Below are 18,676 nucleotides of genomic sequence, written 5' to 3'. Positions count from 1 at the left end.
CCAGAGTTCAGGCAGTCCTTGTGGCAGGGCAAAGGTAGGCCTAACTCATTTCACAAACACTCCCAAGACTTGTCAGTCAGCACTGGACTTGATTGGACTCTCTGATTGTATTAGATTAGCTTTTTATTATTATCATTTTTATTTGATTTACACACTGAGGTTTTTCATGCTTTAGAAACAAGTGATTGAAGTAAGGGGTTGTAAAATAAACCTGTGTGTTTTTTTTAAACATTGTCACTGGTGCTCAAGCACTGTAGCACATTATTTATCATTGTTACATGGGATTTACTGTACACCTGTTCTGATATTTGTGTTGTATCAATTAATGTGGTCAGATGAGATTGGTTACCAGCAAGTCACTCAGAACATGCCTAATAACATGAATGATCTACTCTACCAACCAAAATAGGTTAGTTGAATGGATAAACGTAATTGAAAAAAAGTTGTATTTCAGTCATTTGTTTGCTGTATGCTTAATTATACTTCCCTGGAATTCTATCTACAAGACCCTGAATGCTATTTTTCCAACTGAAAATCATATGTACACGTTTATAATGGACAGAAGTGTAAACAGAGGCCTTGTAATATGTACAACATAAGGCAACAGTAACACAACCACATTTCAGTTGATTAATATAGCGCCCCCCCCTGGGCCAATCAAAGGTATTTTGTAAATGCCGGATCTTTATGGCAAGATGAATCATTTACCCAAGTTTAGTTAAAATCAGGCCAGTGGTGTCTGACATATCGTGTGTGACTAACGTATGGATGGACGGAGACGGATCCATAGTTCCCCCTTTCGCCTCCATAAAGAAATCTATGAACCTCTTTGATCAGGATTCCCACAGAAGTGCACTCAGTCAGCGGGATGATATTGGCTAGAGTGAGAAGATAACTTCATCAGGCAGACGAACATAATGTGAAGTTGCATAAGTCCTTAAAAGAGTAACCTCAGGACTGCAGAACACTATTATGTACAGAAAATGTTTTGAGTGAACATTTAAGGCTTCATAGATAGCAGTCATAATTCTAAAAAGCAGGTTAAGAGAAAAAGTAGTCAAAGAAAACTGACTCTCAGTGCTTCAGTGTGCACACTTATATACCTTCAATGGCTAAATCAACTTGGATAGAAATCATTTGAATTAAATCTAAAAATTTAAAGAAATACACAGTAAATCAATGTTTATTAACTTACTTCACAGTTGATTTTATGGCAAATTGAAAACTAGAGGCGATCAAGTTTGTGCTGATACAAAGCTGTTTTATTTACTGGTACTCCTTTAGGCATGAACAATGATTACATGACTGATTAGGCGACATTAACAATAGGTTTATGCCTACCTTAAGCGTTTAAAATAGACCAGGGAGCTCAGAAAGGGGGACACAGAAGGGACATACTGTTGGTCCCATACAGACTAGGGTTGAACATGGGTTGTAGGCCTCATTTTGAATTCAAATGTTTTATGCCGTTCATTTGTGTTGGCATGAACACTTTGCACAACTGCTGTTGTGGTAACACTTGAAAAATGTTCCTCCCCCCTCCTAGCACCCCTCCTCCCAAAAAAACCCACCAACAACAAACAAACAAACAAACAAAACAACATCAGAACAAACACACAACAACACAACTACCAACACAGTGGTGTAAAGTACTTAAGTAAAAATACTTTAAAGTATTACTTCAGTCGTTTTTTGGGGTATCTGTACTTTAATATTTATATTTTTGACAACTTTTACTTTTACATTTATTTTCTTTAGCAATGTACTTTTTACTTCATACATTTTCCCTGACACCCAAAAGTAATCGTTACATTTTGAATGCATTGTAGGACAGGAAAATGGTCCATTCACACACTTATCAAGAGAACATCCCTGGTCATCCCTACTGCCTCTGATCTGGCGGACTCACTGAACATACATGCTTTGTTTGTAAATTATGTCTGAGTGTTGGAGTGTGCCCCTGAATATACGTAAATTTAAAAAACAAGAAAATAGTGCTGTCCAGTTTGCTTAATATAAGGAATTGGAAATATTTTTGATTTTTACTTTTGATACTTAAGTATATTTAAAAACAAATACTTTTAGACTTTTACCCAAGTAGTATTTTTCTGGGTGACTTTACTTTTACTCAAGTATGACTTTTGGGTACCTTTATCACCACTGTATCTACATGCATTTTTTGCAAGGACGTAGCATTGGGCTCAATCACTTTCTTAAAACCACAAACTCTGACGACCCCTGGTGGCATTTTCTAAATGACCCATAATATTGTATGCTGCCTGTTATATCTAGCTTAGCTGTAGAAGAACGCACATCTGCACGGTTTCACATTATACAGTGGCTTGTGAAAGGATTCACCCCCTTGGCATTTTTCCAATTTTTTTGCCTTACAACCTGGAATTAAAATGTATTTTTTGGGGGTTTGTGTCATTTGATTTACACAACATGCCTACCACTTTGAAGATGCAAAATATTTTTTCTTGTGAAACAAACAAGAAATAATACCAAAAAACCCCGAAAACTTGAGCTTGCATTACTATTCACCCCCCCAAAAAATAAATACTTTGTAGAGCCACCTTTTGCAGCAATTACAACTGCAAGTCTCTTGGGGTATGTCTCTATAAGCTTGGCACATCTAGCCACTGGGATGTTTGCCCATTCTTCAAGGCAAAACTGCTCCAGCTCCTTCAAGTTGGATGGGTTCCGCTGGTGTACAGCAATCTTTAAGTCATACCACAGATTCTCAATTGGATTGAGGTCTGGGCTTTGACTAGGCCATTCCAAGACATTTAAATGTTTCCCCTTAAACCTCTCGAGTGTTGCTTTAGTAGTATGCTTAGGGTCATTGTCCTGCTGGAAGGTGAACCTCCGTCCCAGTCTCAAATCTCTGGAAGACTGAAACAGGTTTCCCTCCAGAATTTCCCTGTATTTAGCACTATCAATCATTCCTTCAATTCTGACCAGTATCCCATTCCCTGCCGATGAAAAACATCCCCACAGCATGATGCTGCTACCACCATGCTTCACTGTGGGGATGGTGTTCTCGGGGTGATGAGAGGTGTTGGGTTTGTGCCAGAAATATTGTTTTCCTTGACGGCCAAAAAGCTGAATTTTAGTCTCATCTGACCAAAGTACCTTCTTCCATATGTTTGGGGAGTCTCCTACATGCCTTTTGGTGAACACCAAACGTGTTTGCTTATTTTTTTCTTTAAGCAATGGCTTTTTTCTGGCCACTCTTCCGTAAAAGCTCAGCTCTGTGGAGTGTACGGCTTAAAGTGGTCCTATGGACAGATACTCCAATCTCCGCTGTGGAGCTTTGCAGCTCCTTCAGGGTTATCTTTGGTCTCTTTGTTGCCTCTCTGATTAATACCCTCCTTGCCTGATCCGTGGGTTTTGGTGGGCGACCCTGTCTAGGCAGGTTTGTTGTGGTGCCATATTCTTTCCATGTTTTAATAATGGATTTAAATTGTGCTCCGTGGGATGTTCAAAGTTTGGGATATTTTTTATAACCCAACCCTGATCTGTACTTCTCCACAACTTTGTCCCTGACCTGTTTGTAGAGCTCCTTGGTCTTCATGGTGCCGCTTGCTTGGTGGTGCCCCTTGCTTAATGGTGTTGCAGACTCTGGGGCCTTTCAGAACAGGTGTATACATACACTGAGATCATGTGACAGATCATGTGACAGATCATGTGACACTTAGAATGCACACAGGTGGACTTTATTTAACTAATTATGTGACTTCTGAAGGTAATTGGTTGCACAGATCTTATTTAGGGGCTTCATAGCAAAGGGGGTGTATGTACGCACCAGTTTTCGTTTTTTGATTTTTTTGAATATTTTGAAACAAGTAATTTTTTTCATTTCACTTCACCAATTTGGACTATTTTGTGTATGTCCATTACATGAAATCCAAATAAAATCCATTTAAATTACAGGTTGTAATAGAACCAAATAGAAAAAACGCCAAGGGGGATGAATACTTTTGCAAGGCACTGTATATCACTCTCTCGTTTAATGACACGTGCCACTCATTCTCACAACCCATTTATCCGTTAAGCAGCACACTGTCGTAAACCATAACGTACAGCACGTCGTACCATACATAACATCCCCCCCCCTTTCCAAAACCAGGGACTGGTACCATATATAAAAATGTCCATAGGGCAAGAACCTAGAGTGATACCTGAAAGAAACATTAACCCTTTAACAGAAGAGGTAAACAACGACTTTCCAAACTAGCCAGCTCAGTCCATTAACCTGGAGGTTGACTAAGACACCTAACGGAGCTAAGTTTAAAAGGCATGCGTGTGTATCTGAACACGCCAGCATGTGTATCTGAACACGCCAGCATGTGTATCTGAACACGCCAGCATGTGTATCTGAACACGCCAGCATGTGTGACAATGGCCGTGAGGTCTCTGCTGGCTGGGTGGAAGGGCACCTGAAGATAACCCTGACGCAGGTCGAGCTTCGTGAAGACCCTGGAGCCATGAAATTGTGCGGTCAGCTCCTCAGCTATAGCCAAGGGGTACTTATCTGGGACAACAGCCCTGTTCACAGCACGGAGAACCACACAGGTCCGTATGCCACCTGACTTGGCCAATTCTGTTGCCATGTGCAGGTAACTTGGTGGATAGCCGACCCACTGTCATCTCTCAGTGTGAACCCCAAGCCTGTGAAGCGGTCGAGGCCCAGGAGGTTGGCACCCCATTTTGAAACGTGAATGATGGCAGATGCTTGGGACCTGAAGGGTGCCTGCAATGTCTATCTTGGATCTACCATACCCACACAGGGCAGTGGTAGGTGACTGAAAAACTTGTAAGTGGCAAGGTTGAGCAACGACACCGCAGCGCTAGTATCCAGTAGCAAAGGCAAACCCACCTCGCCCAGCTGGACAGTACATGTCTTGAATGACACATGGTTGGTGGAGACAGTTTGGATTTCAGTGTGTTCATGTTGAGAGTGAGATGAAAATAAGGGCCTGTTCTGAGTGTGGCTAAAAGCTGGGGCAGAACGACACACTTTTGCAAAATGATTGTATTTTGAACAGTTCTTGCATATTTTCCCATGGGCTGGGCAGTTTGAAGCCCTTGAATTGTGAGAGCTAGCCCCACAGTTGCCACAGCTATTTCTGTTTGTTTGTCTGTGTGCCTGCTGCACGGGCATGCTGGTGTCTGTGTCCATGCAGCTATCTATGTAGGAGTGCGTGCACAGCGCTTGATCGTTGTAGTGCGCATGCTTGGGCTGAAGTTGCTGTGTGAATGGCTGGGGGCAGAGTGTATACTGCAGAGCTGTCTGTCAGCATTGTAGAGCATTTCAAAGCCGCTTCAACCTGGAATACTATTTGAATAGCTCCATCAAGTTGTAAATTATTTGATTCCAAAAGCTGTTTCTCCCGCCTTGTCTTTTCACATAACGTCCCCTCTATCATCTGATCTCGTCCTGAAGTGTCCCATAGATACCCTCAGATTAGCCACGTAGCTTTGAATGGACTCACCCGGCCATTGATGTCTTTTCTGTATCCGGTAGTGTCGGAGGAGCACTTGCTCTTTCCCTGCAAAGTGGTTCAGTAGGAGGCTGACTGCATGGAACATTCCATAGCTTCGAGATAAGTGTTAAAACTATCAAGCCAGTTATTCCACGGGAATGGAGGTTCACCAGGCACGGCGAGGAATGGTGCTGGCGTCGTTGCCAATATTATATCTAGTTTAGCTGTAGAAGAACGCACATCTGCACGGTTTCACATTGTACATCACTCTCTCTCTTAATGACAGATGCCACTCATTCTCACAACCCATTCTTCTGTAAAGCAGCACACTTTACCATACATAACACTACCCTCATAAAGTGCTTTTCGGATTCAAAACTATAAGTCCTACAAACACATGCATAGTACTTTCAGAAAGGTAAGAACTATGGGATTCTGATATAGGTGTCAGAAACAATGTGACTACTGCCATATGTCCACCAGATGCACATGCGTTTTGCCATGTGTTGTTTTTGCCCGCATTTTCTGTACTTGGTGCACATGTGCTTCACAAGGCTGCAGAACGGTTTGCAGCGAGGATAAGCCCTGTTTAACCAAAGCTAACAATTAGAACAAATGAAAGTTATTCTCCTGTCGACCTAATGGTTTCATAAACTGCCAGAGCTACCAACAGACTAACGTGCACAAGGGCATATTACAACAATTAATCTAGTTTGTTTCTATTCTGTCACTATCAACATCAATAAATTGAACTGGTTGTTCCCATATAGAGTACTGATTTTAAATCACTAGCTTGCCCTGCATGATGGCATCCTTCTAGCTTCGCCAGTGAGTTGTACTCCCCACAAATGAGAGGCTTTTAAATACTCAAGACCGAGTGTTAGGGCCTGAGGAAAGTATGGCATTCATTCAGATTAAATATGGAAACTTGAAATGTCCTCCCCATATTCAGTTATATTTTCGGTTTTATTACCAAAATTAAAACTATACTAAATATATTCACGTCACCCAATAATTTATAAAAACACACTGTTTTGCAACAAAGGTCTACAGTAGCCTCAACAGTACTCTGTAGGGAAGCACTATGGTGTGGGTGGAGGACAGCTACTTTCCATCATCCTCTGGGTACATTGACTTCAATACAAACCTAGGAGGCTCATGGTTCTCACCCCCTTCCATTGACTTACCCAGTAATTATGACAACTTCTGGAGGACATCCTCCAAACTATCAGAGGTCTTGTAGCATGAACTGACATATCAATTTACATTTGACATTTTAATAATTTAGCAGACGCTTTTATCCAGACCGACTTACAGTAGTGAGTGGATACATTTTCATACTTTTTGTTAATTCTCTGATCCAATCAAAGGATCAGAGAATGAATCTAGTACTGAAAGCATACGCTACAGCTAGCTAGCACTGCAGTGCATAAAATGTGGTGAGTAGTTGACTCAAAGAGAGAGAAAGACAATAGTTGAACAGTTTTTAACAAATGTATTTATTTAAAAAGGAGAAGCAAGGTTAAAAGAGAGAGAGAGACAGCTATGTTTAGTTGTATTTTTTTCACTTTTCTAGTGAATGGAACTAGCTAGCTTAGCGTGCTCAAACAGAGAGGGATGCTATGTTAGCTAGCTGGTGTAACGTTTGCTTCCAACTCACACTCTAATACACTTAGATCCCCTGAATGCAGCTCAATCTCCAGATCCCAATCACCCGAATTCTGATGACCTGTTCACACACCTGAATGTCATTAACACACACTATTTATTTCAGTTCTTTGCACCCCTTCTTTGTGAGGTATTGTTTGTTTTTGACACACTTCTCTTCGGAGTGCTGTTTTTCCCATAATTTACTCCTCCCGTGTATGATATTTTTGGCCTGTCTCACTAACGATGCCTTTTGCGTATTCCCTGCCTGTACTTTAGCCTATCGGATTTCCTGTTATTTACCTATTGCCTGATCTCACGGACGACGTTACTAGCCTTTTCCCTGCCTGTTGCCTTTTGGACCCCCTGTGTATGACCTGCTGCCTGCCCCTGGACCCAGCTACCTGCCTCCTCCTGTGGTCCTTTACATTAAACACCTGCTGCGCCCTGTGCTTGAAACCAGCTCTCTGTCTCCCTCGTGTTCATTACAGCTGGCTATGGCTCTCCAACAATAGCTATGTTGACTTGGGCGGTCGGTTTTACAGTTCATTAAATGTTTGTTTTGATACTCAGTGTTGGAGGTTGTGACAACCTGTCCAAACTGTTTCCGTGCACTGTTCATGCAATGGTTGCGCTGGTTGTATTTATAAGAGCCCTTGTGTGTTTTTTGTCTGCGTCCACATTTTGTTACAGTACAGCCTTATTCTAAAATTGATTAAATAAATAAAACATCCTCATTAATCTACACACAATACTCCATAATGACAAAGTGAAAAAAAGTTTTAGACATTTTGCAAATGTATTAAAAATAAAAAAACGTATTTACATAAGTATTCAGACCATTTGCAATGAGACTCGAAATTGAGCTCAGGTGCATCCTGTTTCTATTGATCATCCTTGAGATGTTTTTACAAATTGATTGGTGTCCACTTGTGGTAAATCCAATTGATTGGACATGGTTTGGAAAGGCACACATCTGTCTATATAGGGTCTCACAGTTGACATTGCATATCAGAGCAAAAACCAAGCTATGAGGTCAAAGGAATTGTCCGTAGAGCTCCGAGACAGGATTGTTTCGAGTCACAGATCTGGGGAAGGGTACCAAAATATTTCTGCGTCATTGAAGGTCCCCAAGAACACAGTGGCCTCCATCATTCTTAAGTTGAAGAATGAAACCACCAAGTTGTTGAAGTTTGGAACCACCAAGACTCTTCCTAGAGCTGGTAGCCCGGCCAAACTGAGCAATCAGGGGAAGAGGGCCTAGGTCAGGGAGGTGACCAAGAAGCCAATGGTCACTCTGACAGAGCTCCAGAGTTCCTCTGTGGAGATGGGAGAACCTTCCAGAAGGAAAACCATCTCTGCAACACTCCACCAATCAGGCCTTTATGGTAGAGTGGCCAGACGGAAGCCACTCCTCAGTAAAAGACACATGACAGCCCGCTTGGAGTTTGCCAAAAGGCACCTAAAGACTCACAGACAATAAGAAACAAGATTATCTGGTCTAATGAAACCAAGAATAAACTCTTTGGTCTGAATGCCAAGCATCACATCTGGAAGAAACCTGGCAGCATCCTTACGGTGAATTATGGTGGTGGCAGATTCATGCTGTGGGGATGTTTTTCAGAGGCAGGGACTGGGTGTCACGATCGTCGTCAAGGAAATGACCGGACCAAGGTGCAGCGTGGTAAGCCTACATTCTTTTATTTTTAATGTTGCCAACAAAAACAATAAACAACAAAACGAACGTGAAGCTCTGTAAGGCTATACATGCCACTAACAAAGACAACAACCCACAAATGAGAAAAGGAAAAAAGGATGCCTAAGTATGATTCCCAATCAGAGACAACGATAGACAGCTGTCCCTGATTGATAATCATACCCGGCCAAAAACAAAGAACCAGAAAGCATAGACTTTCCCACCCGAGTCACACCCTGACCAAACAGACACAGAGAATAAAAAGATCTCTACAGTCAGGGCGTGACACTGGGAGACTAGTCAGGATCGAGGGAAAGATAAACTGACCAAAGTACAGAGAGATCCTTGATGAAAACCTTCTCCAGAGCACTCAGGACCTCAGACTGGGGCGAAGGTTCACCTTCCAACAGGACAAGAACCATCTGTACACAGCCAAGACAACGCAGGAGTGGCTTCAAATCAAATCACATTTTATTGGTCACATGCAGATGTTAATGCAAGTGTAGCGAAATGCTTGTGCTTCTAGTTCTGACCGTGCAGTAATATCTAACAATTTATCTAACAATTTCACAACAACAACCTTATACACACACAAGTGTAAAGGAATGAATAAGAATATGTACATACAAATATATGGATGAGCGAGGGCCGAACGGCATAGGCAAGATGCAGTAGATGGTATAGAGTACAGTATATACATATGAGATGAGTAATGTAGGGTATGTAAACATTATGTAAAGTGGCATTGTTTAAAGTGACTAGTGATGCATTCATTACATCCATTTTTTTATTATTAAAGTGGCTAGAGATTTGAGTCAGTATGTTGGCAGCAGCCACTTAATGTTAGTGATGGCTGTTTAACAGTCTGATGGCCTTGAGATAGAAGCTGTTTTTCAGTCTATCGGTCCCAGCTTTGATGCACCTGTACTGACCTCGCCTTCTGGATATTAGCGGGGTGAACAGGCAGTGGCTTAGGTGGTTGGCCTTCCTGTGACATCGGGTGGTGTAGGTGTCCTGGAGGGCAGGTAGTTTGCCCCCGATGATGCGTTGTGCAGACCTCACTACCCTCTGGAGAGCCTTACGGTTGTGGGCAGAGCAGTTGCCGTACCAGGCGGTGATACAGCCCGACAGGATGCTCTCGATTGTGCATCTGTAAAAGTTTGTGTTTTTGGTGACAAGACAAATTTCTTCAGCCTCCTGAGGTTGAAGAGGCGCTGTTGCACCTTCTTCACCACGCTGTATGTGTGGGTGGACCATTTCAGTTTGTCCGTGATGTGTACGCTTCGGGACAAGTCTCTGAATGTCCTTGAGTGGCCTAGCAAGATCCCGGATTTTAACCCGATCGGTCATCTCTGGAGAGACCTGAAAATAGCTGTGCAGCGACGCTCCCCATCCAACCTGACAGAGCTTGAGAGGATCTGCAGAGAAGAATTGGAGAAACTCCCCAAATACAGGTGTGCCAAGCTTATAGAGTCATACCCAAGAAGACTTGAGGCTGTAATCACTGCCAAAGGTGCTTCAAGAAAGTACTGAGTAAACGGTCTGAAAACGTATGTATATATTTTATTTCAGTTTCTAAAAACCTGTTTTTGCTTTGTCATTATGGGGTATTGGGTGTACATTGATGAGGGGAAAAAACAATTTAATCCATTAGAATAAGGCTGTAACGTAACAAAATGTGTAAAACAGGGCTCCGGGCAGCCGAGCGGAAATGGAGGAAAACTCGCCTCCCTGCGGACCTGGCATCCTTTCACTCCCTCCTCTCTACATTCTCCTCTTCTGTCTCTGCTGCTAAAGCCACTTTCTACCACTCTAAATTCCAAGCATCTGCCTCTAACCCTAGGAAGCTCTTTGCCACCTTCTCCTCCCTCCTGAATCCTCCTCCCCCTCCCCCCCCCTCCTCCCTCTCTGCGGATGACTTCGTCAACCATTTTGAAAAGAAGGTCGACGACATCCGATCCTCGTTTGCTAAGTCAAACGACACCGCTGGTTCTGCTCACACTGCCCTACCCTGTGCTTTGACCTCTTTCTCCCCTCTCTCTCCAGATGAAATCTCGCGTCTTGTGACGGCCGGCCGCCCAACAACCTGCCCGCTTGACCCTATCCCCTCCTCTCTTCTCCAGACCATTTCCGGAGACCTTCTCCCCTACCTCACCTCGCTCATCAACTCATCCTTGACCGCTGGCTACGTCCCTTCCGCCTTCAAGAGAGCGAGAGTTGCACCCCTTCTGAAAAAACCTACACTCGATCCCTCTGATGTCAACAACTACAGACCAGTATCCCTTCTTTCTTTTCTCTCCAAAACTCTTGAACGTGCCGTCCTTGGCCAGCTCTCCTGCTATCTCTCTCAGAATGACCTTCTTGATCCAAATCAGTCAGGTTTCAAGACTAGTCATTCAACTGAGACTGCTCTTCTCTGTGTCACGGAGGCGCTCCGCACTGCTAAAGCTAACTCTCTCTCCTCTGCTCTCATCCTTCTAGACCTATTGGCTGCCTTTGATACTGTGAACCATCAGATCCTCCTCTCCACCCTCTCCGAGTTGGGCATCTCCGGCGCGGCCCACGCTTGGATTGCGTCCTACCTGACAGGTCGCTCCTACCAGGTGGCGTGGCGAGAATCTGTCTCCGCACCACGTGCTCTCACCACTGGTGTCCCCCAGGGCTCTGTTCTAGGCCCTCTCCTATTCTCGCTATACACCAAGTCACTTGGCTCTGTCATATCCTCACATGGTCTCTCCTATCATTGCTATGCAGACGACACACAATTAATCTTCTCCTTTCCCCCTTCTGATAACCAGGTGGCGAATCGCATCTCTGCATGTCTGGCAGACATATCAGTGTGGATGACGGATCACCACCTCAAGCTGAACCTCGGCAAGACGGAGCTGCTCTTCCTCCCGGGGAAGGACTGCCCGTTCCATGATCTTGCCATCACGCTTGACAACTCCGTTGTGTCCTCCTCCCAGAGCGCTAAGAACCTTGGCGTGATCCTGGACAACACCCTGTCGTTCTCAACCAACATCAAGGCGGTGACCCGTTCCTGTAGGTTCATGCTCTACAACATTCGCAGAGTACGACCCTGCCTCACACAGGAAGCGGCGCAGTTCCTAATCCAGGCACTTGTCATCTCCCGTCTGGATTACTGCAACTCGCTGTTGGCTGGGCTCCCTGCCTGTGCGATTAAACCCCTACAACTCATCCAGAACGCCGCAGCCCGTCTGGTGTTCAACCTTCCCAAGTTCTCTCACGTCACCCCGCTCCTCCGCTCTCTCCACTGGCTTCCAGTTGAAGCTCGCATCCGCTACAAGACCATGGTCAGCGGAATCAATCACCACCTTCCGGAGACACCTAAAACCCCACCTCTTTAAGGAATACCTAGGATAGGATAAAGTAATCCTTCTAACCCCCCCCCCCCCCTTAGAGTTAGATGCACTATTGTAAAGTGGTTGTTCCACTGTACATCATAAGGTGAATGCACCAACTTGTAAGTCGCTCTGGATAAGAGCGTCTGCTAAATGACTTAAATGTAAATGTAAATGTAAAAAGTCAAGGGGTCTGAATACTTTCCGAATAGACTGTATGCTGCAATAGTCTATGTGCCATGGGCCGAGCGTCAGTCTGTCCTATCTGGTGTAATTCTCCTGTGTTATCTGGTGTCCTGTGTGATCTTAACAGTGGCGTGATGTCAGTGATGTTTAAGATGAGGGAGGATGAGAATTTTTTATGAGCATGGCCTTATTTCTATTACAATTTCTCAATGTAACATCGATATGTTTAGGCTACTACATGATAGTCACATTTTCCCTATACCCATCATAATGTTGCTACAACCTAGTCTATGAATGTAAGTTTACAACTTCAACATTTTAGTAATCAAGGTGACAGACATTGACACATTCAATACAGCCTTGCACACTCTTTCCTGCATTTAGCTGATCTAGGGTGTAATCATTAGTCCAACAGTTGCAAACAAGAGTTTCTATTGGACAAATTCAGGTATGTTTATCCCAGTTTTGTTCCGTTTGCCTCTGTTTAATAAGAAACTTTTTTCAATAGAATCAGCAGAATGAATACACCCCTGATCACACGCAAACACAGTTCACTTTCATAGCAGCCACATACAGTAGAAACAGCATGATCCCTTTGATCGTTGTATAATTCCTTCTCGCATCTATGCACTCTCCACCTTTTACCTTTTACCTTCGCTTGTGGACTTCAGTGCACAGTACATCAGCTGTTTGTGACCCGGCGAAAAAAACTTTTCAAGCCAAACCTTCCTATCATAACCGCTAACCACTTCACACAGCCTATATCGTTGTTACCATATTAACGTCATAGTCAACATAGCTATTAAAAGTAACATGTTAGTAAATCTGCTACAATCATGCAGTACAGTGTACAGTTAGCAGCAAGCAGTTTAGCAGTTACATCAGTGGTCTCTGGTGGCAATAAATTCATAAAACCAAAAGCTTTCCTTGACTTGGAAGATTTCCAGTGTTGGAGAGCTGCAGCAAATGTACATTATCCCAGGGGCGTTGACAGTCACAATGTACTGTAAATAACCTAATTTGTGTCCCTCTAACTCCCATGACCGACTCTGTCGATCCTACAGCTATTATATACAATAATCATGTGTCTATTAACCAGAGTTATACTGTTATAACGGTGTGCCTAGTAGGAAGTTCACTGTGTGCAGCTCACCCTGCACTCAAACTCAGCTCAAACATAAATAACATTGTCATGTCTACTTCTGATAAGGTTCCCAGTAAAGCAATAAAAACAATCAAACATCCCAGAAAAGAGCTAAAAAATAGCCCACATTAACATATGTAGCCTAAGAAACAAGGTTCATGAAATCAACTAGTAACAGATGGCATTCATATTCTGACTGTGTCACACCTTGATCTGTTTCACCTGTCTTTGTGATTGTCTCCACCCCCTTCCTGGTGTCGCCCATCTTCCCCATTTATCCCCTGTGTATTTATACCTGTGTTCTCTATTTGTCTGTTGCCAGTTCGTCTTGTTTGTCAAGTCAACCAGCGTTTTTGTATCAGCTCCTGCTTTCCCCCAGTCTCTATTTTTTTCTCATCCTCCTGGTTTTGACCCTTGCCTGCCCCTGACTCTGAGCCTGCCTGCCGTCCTGTACCTTTTCCCCACCTCTGGATTACCGACCTCTGCCTGACCTGACCCTGAGCCTGCCAGCCGTCCTGTACCTTTGCCCCTGTTGCTGTAATTAACATTGTTACTTCGACATGGTCTGCATCTGAGTCTTACCTTTATCCTGATAATACGAACTGGCCCTGACTGACCCAGCAGACCCGGGCCAGCTGCGCGACACCATCTCCTCCCAAGGAGCCACCATCGGGAGACACGAGGAACTGCTTCGTGGCCTTATGGAGGGGGTCCAAATGTTGGCTAAATGCTATGACCGGGCATTGGATAGTTTGCTGGAGCAATTCTGCGGGTTGTCTGGGGTCAGTCAGGGCCAGCTCCCCCCCCGGGAGGGCTCTCACCTGGGCTACAGCAGCCGGCCATATGCGTTAGTCTGGAGGGGTTCGTGTGAGAGGTGAAGAAGGTTTTTTATGCCCCGTTCTCCGGGAGAGAAGCTGCCCGGAAGCTAATCCAGCTTCGGCAGGACTCCTGCAGTGTGGCTGGCTGTGCGGTAGATTTCCGCACGTAGGCAGCAGAGAGTGCTTGGAACCAGGAAGCACTGTTCGATATGTTCCTGCACGGCGTCTCAGAGGAGGTCAAGGACGAGCTTGCTGCTCGGGAGTTACCTACGGACCTCGATTCCCTCATCGCTTTGACGATCCGAATCAATGGGCGACTGTGGGAACGACGTCGGAGAGGAAATTAGACTTCGCTCGCACATCCAGGGATTCCATCTTGCCTCAGAGTCATCCCGGAACTTTCCTTCTTCCCTTGTTCGCACCCCTGTTCATGCCATTCTGCTGTGGGGAGGCTAAATCCCTCTGGGTCCTCATTGACTCTGGGGCCGATGAGAGTTTTTTGGATGCTACCCTGGCTTCCGAGCTGAACATTCCCACTCAGCTCCTTTCCACTCCTATGGATGTTAGAGCACTGGGCGGGCGCTCTATAGGCCGGGTCACTCATATTACCACTCTCATCAACCTACGGGTGTCAGGGAATCACAGCCAGACTATTCAATTCCTGCTCATCAAGTCTCCTCAGATTCCCGTGGTATTGGGACTCTCCTGGCTCCAGCGACACAATCCCCTTATCAACTGGTCTACTGGTGCCATCATGGGCTGAAGTCCGTTCTGCCACGCCCAGTGTCTGAAATCAGCGCAACCTGCCCCGGGACATCTTCCTGGGGGCTCGGAAGGTGCCCCGGACCTCTCCGGCGGAGTACCAGGACCTTCGGGAGGTGTTCAACAAGGACCGGGCTGCTTCGCTTCCGCCGCACCGACCATATGACTCCGGGATTGATCTTCTCTCTAGCACTGCCTTCAACATGGCCAGCGGCCACTACGAGTATTTGGTCATGCCATTTGGCCTCACCAATGGCCCTGCTGTATTCCAGACTCTGGTAAGTGATGTTATCCGCGACATGTTGAACCGGTTCATCTTCGTCTACATTGATGACATCCTCATCTTCTCCCACTCCCCCCAAGAACATGTGCTCCACATCCGACAGGCTCTTCAATGTCTCCTGGAGAACCAGCTGTTTGTTAAGGCAGAGAAGTGCGAGTTCCATCGTTCCACCATCCCCTTTCTGGGGTACATCATCTCCGCTGGGAGTGTCCAGATGGATCCCGGGAAGGTGAGCGGTGGTGGATTGTCCCCTGTCTTCGTCCAGGGTGCAGCTGCAACATTTCCTGGGGTTCGCCAACTTCTATCGCTGTAACGGCAGTCTATTTCGTCCTCCTCATCGGACGAGGAGAGGCGAGAAGGATCGGAGGACCAATGTACAGCGTGGTAAGTTTCCATGATTTAATAACATGAAAACAATATACAATTACAAAATAACAAAACAAACTAACCGTCACAGTCCCGTGTGGCACAAACACTGACACAGAAAACAACCACCCACAAAATCCCTACACAAAACAAGCCCACCTATATATGATTCTCAATCAGGGACAACGATTGACAGCTGCCTCTGATTGAGAACCATATTAGGCTGAACACAGAAACAGACAAACTAGACACACAACATAGAATGCCCACCCAGCTCACGTCCTGACCAACACTAAAACAAGCAAAACACATAAGCACTATGGTCAGGACGTGACAGTACCCCCCTCCTGAGGTGCGGACTCCGAACGCACCCCTAAATCTCAAGGGGAGGGTCTGGGTGGGCATCTGTCCGCGGTGGCGGCTCCGGCGCAGGACGAGGACACCACTCCACCACTGTCTTTGTCCCCCTCCTTAGCGTCCTTTGAGTGGCGACCCTCGCCCCCGACCTTGGCCTAGGAATCCTCCTCAAGGCCCCCACATGATTTAGGAGACAGCTCAGGACAGAGAGGTAGCTCAGGACAGAGAGGTAGCTCAGGACAGAGAGGTAGCTCAGGACAGAGCGGTAGCTCAGGACAGAGAGGTAGCTCAGGACAGAGAGGTAGCTCAGGACAGAGGGGCAACTCCGGACTGAAGGGCAGCTCCGGACAGAGAGGCAGCTCTGGACTGAAGGGCAGCTCCGGACTGAAGGGCAGCTCCGGACTAATGGCAGCTCCGGACTGAGGGGCAGCTCCGGGCTGAGGGGCAGCTCCGGGCTGAGGGGCAGCTCCGGGCTGAGGGGCAGTTCATGACTGGAGGGCAGCTCATGACTGGAGGGCAGCTCATGACTGGAAGGCAGCTCATGACTGGAAGGCAGCTCATGACTGGAAGGCAGCTCATGACTGGAGGGCAGCTCATGACTGGAGGGCAGCTCATGACTGGAGGGCAGCTCATGACTGGAGGGCAGCTCATGACTGGAGGGCAGCTCATGACTGGAAGGCAGCTCATGACTGGAGGGCAGCTCATGACTGGAGGGCAGCTCATGACTGGCTGGCGGCTCTGACAGCTCCTGACTGGTTGGCGGCTCTGGCAGCTCCTGACTGGCTGGCGGCTCTGGCAGCTCCTGACTGGCTGGCGGCTCTGGCAGCTCCTGACTGGCTGGCGGCTCTGGCAGCTCCTGACTGGCTGGCGGCTCTGGCGGCTCCTGACTGACTGACGGCTCTAGCGGCTCCTGACTGACTGACGGCTCTAATGGCTCGGGACAGATGGGCGGCTCTAACGGCTCGGGACAGACGGGCGGCTCAGATGGCGCTGGGCAGACGGATGGCTCAGATGGCGCTGGGCAGACGGATGGCTCAGACGGCGCTGGGCAGACGGATGGCTCAGACGGCGCTGGGCAGACGGATGGCTCAGACGGCGCTGGGCAGGCAGGCAGCTCAGACGGCGCTGGGCAGGCAGGCAGCTCAGACGGCGCTGGGCAGGCAAGCAGCTCAGACGGCGCTGGGCAGGCAAGCAGCTCAGACGGCGCTGGGCAGGCAAGCAGCTCAGACGGCGCTGGGCAGACGACCGACTCTGACCTGCTGAGGCGCACAGTAGGCCTGGTGCGTGGTGCCGGAACTGGTGGTACCGGACTGGAGACACGCACCTCAATGCTAGTGCGGGGAGCAGGAACAGTGCGTACAGGGCTCTGGAGACGCACAGGAGGCTTAGTGCGTGGTGCCGGAACTGGAGGTACTGGGCTGGAGACACGCACCTCAAGGCTAGTGCGGGGAGCAGGAACAGTGCGTACAGGGCTCTGGAGACGCACAGGAGGCTTAGTGCGTGGTGCCGGAACTGGAGGTACTGGGCTGGAGACACGCACCACAGGGAGAGTGCGTGGAGGAGGAACAGGGCTCTGGAGACGCACTGGAAGCCTGGTGCGTGGTGTAGGCACTGATGGTACTGGGCTGGGGCGGGAAGGTGGCGCCGGATATACCGGACCGTGAAGGAGTACACGAGCTCGTGAGCACCGAGCCTGCCCAACCTTACCTGGTTGAATGGTCCCCGTAGCCCTGCCAGTGCGGCGAGGTGGAATAGCCCGCACTGGGCTATGCTGGCGAACCGGGGACACCATTTGTAAGGCTGGTGCCATGTACGCCGGCCCGAGGAGACGCACTGGAGACCAGATGCGTTGGGCCGGCTTCATGACACCCGGCTCGATGCCCAACCTAGCCCTACCAGTGCGGCGAGGTGGAATAGCCCGCACTGGGCTAAGCACGCGTACTGGGGACACCGTGCGCTCCACCGCATAACACGGTGTCTGACCAGTACGACGCCCTCTCACTCCACGGTAAGCACGGGAAGTTGGCGCAGGTCTCCTACCTGACTTCGCCACACTCCCCTTTAGCCCCAATACATTTTTGGGTGAGCCTCTCGGGCTTCCAGCCGCTCTGCCTTGCTAAAGCCTCATAATGCCGCCTCTCCGCTTTTGCTCCCTCCAGCTCCGCTTTGGGGCGGCGACACTCCTCTGGCTCTGCCCAGGGTCCTTTACCGTCTAGAATTTCCTCCCATGTCCATTCCTCCTGGTACCGCTGCTGCTGTCGCTGCTGCCCGTTTCCACGCTGCTTGGTCCGAGTTTGGTGGGTGGTTCTGTAACGGCAGTCTATTTCGTCCTCCTCATCGGACGAGGAGAGGCGAGAAGGATCGGAGGACCAATGTACAGCGTGGTAAGTTTCCATGATTTAATAACATGAAAACAATATACAATTACAAAATAACAAAACAAACTAACCGTCACAGTCCCGTGTGGCACAAACACTGACACAGAAAACAACCACCCACAAAATCCCTACACAAAACAAGCCACCTATATATGATTCTCAATCAGGGACAACAATTGACAGCTGCC

Source organism: Salvelinus alpinus, chromosome 27 (assembly GCF_045679555.1).
Source record: "Salvelinus alpinus chromosome 27, SLU_Salpinus.1, whole genome shotgun sequence".
NCBI classification, from domain to species: domain Eukaryota; kingdom Metazoa; phylum Chordata; class Actinopteri; order Salmoniformes; family Salmonidae; genus Salvelinus; species Salvelinus alpinus.
This window is presented reverse-complemented; position numbering follows the sequence as displayed.